The following is a 1,329-nucleotide window of genomic DNA, read 5'->3' as shown; positions in this document are numbered from 1 at the left end:
TTTTCTTTCTGAGGGGGCTCCTGCCTTCACGCGCGGGGTGGCCGGCAGCCAGGCGAGGCGGTCGTGCCCCGCGCAGCCCGGCAGCACCACCACCGGCTCTCCCCTCCAGGACACTGCCCACGGAACCACCTCGTCCCCAGAGCCACGAGCATGGCCAGGCTCTGCCCAACCCCTTCTGTGACACGCACAAACCAAAGCGGTTTTAAATAAAGATTTTTCTCAGCAGAACATAATGTTCAGAAGCAAGCTAATTTGCATGCACTTACAGGTTAAAAATGCCACTTTGTTAAGACTATAGTATAAATCCCTGTATATTTTTTTTTAATTACTATATTTAGAAACCTAATTTGGACGCCTACTTCCTGAACTATGAGAAAGCATGAGATGTTCCTAAATGTTTTACAATTTCTGCCATGGCTGATCTTACACTACTAAATCTGTATTTCACAACGTGAAAGGTAACGCTCCTTTTACCTTTACTGGTCAAGGCGAACTCCCCTGCGCAGGTTTGGGCTGAAAAGTGGAAAAGGTACTTGTGGCAGAGCAGGGGCAGAGGAGAAACCCTCACACCACCACAGCCAGTAAAGAGAGCGGGCTCACGTCTTCCGCGCGGCAGGAACACAGCTCACAGAGAAGCAGCCGCGCCATTTACCTTCCCACTCTCCACCACTCACGTTGTCGCTTTACACCTTACTACCTCTTCCCAGGCAATCCCAGGGGGGCCCAGCTGGAGCAGCGCCTCCGTTTTGCTCAGTTTTGAGGACTTTGTCGCTAGTGACCTCACCAGGAGATGATGAGAGGAGTAAGGCATCACTGCCGCCTGTCCTGAAGAACCCCACCTCAGAGCTCAGCTCTTCTTCCTCTCCTTGGCACCATAAGCTGACAACGCTGAAGGCCGGTCCTGCCCACGGCCACTGCTCACCCCATGGGTCACAAGGGGACACAGTCCACCCCTCCTGCAACACCACGCCAGGCTACCCCCGTCCTCCTGGTAGGTCCTAAGCAAGAGGAGATGCCACCAAGAAACCTGCCTGACATACCAGCATGGTGGGGGTGGTTGGACACAGCCCGTCCAACACCGCGCCAGGCTGCCCCCGTCCTCCAAGCAGGTCCTAAGCAAGGTAAGATGCCAGCAAGAAACCCGCCTGACATACCAGCGCGGTGGAGGTGGTTCAAGTGCAAAGATCATGTTGTGGTGGCGACCCCGCCAGCGCTCCCCCGTCCGTGGGGGGGAAACTCCTGAAGAGAGCTGCTCCTTCCTCCACGGGCGCCCGCGGGATCAGGCCCTCGTCCCACCACCGCCGCGTCCTCCGGGGTCCTCTTCCTGAA

The sequence above is a fragment of the Charadrius vociferus genome, unplaced genomic scaffold (genome assembly GCF_000708025.1).
Source record: "Charadrius vociferus isolate BGI_N301 unplaced genomic scaffold, ASM70802v2 scaffold147, whole genome shotgun sequence".
In the NCBI taxonomy this organism is placed as follows: Eukaryota; Metazoa; Chordata; class Aves; order Charadriiformes; family Charadriidae; genus Charadrius; species Charadrius vociferus.
Note: the sequence above shows the minus strand (reverse complement) of the source record.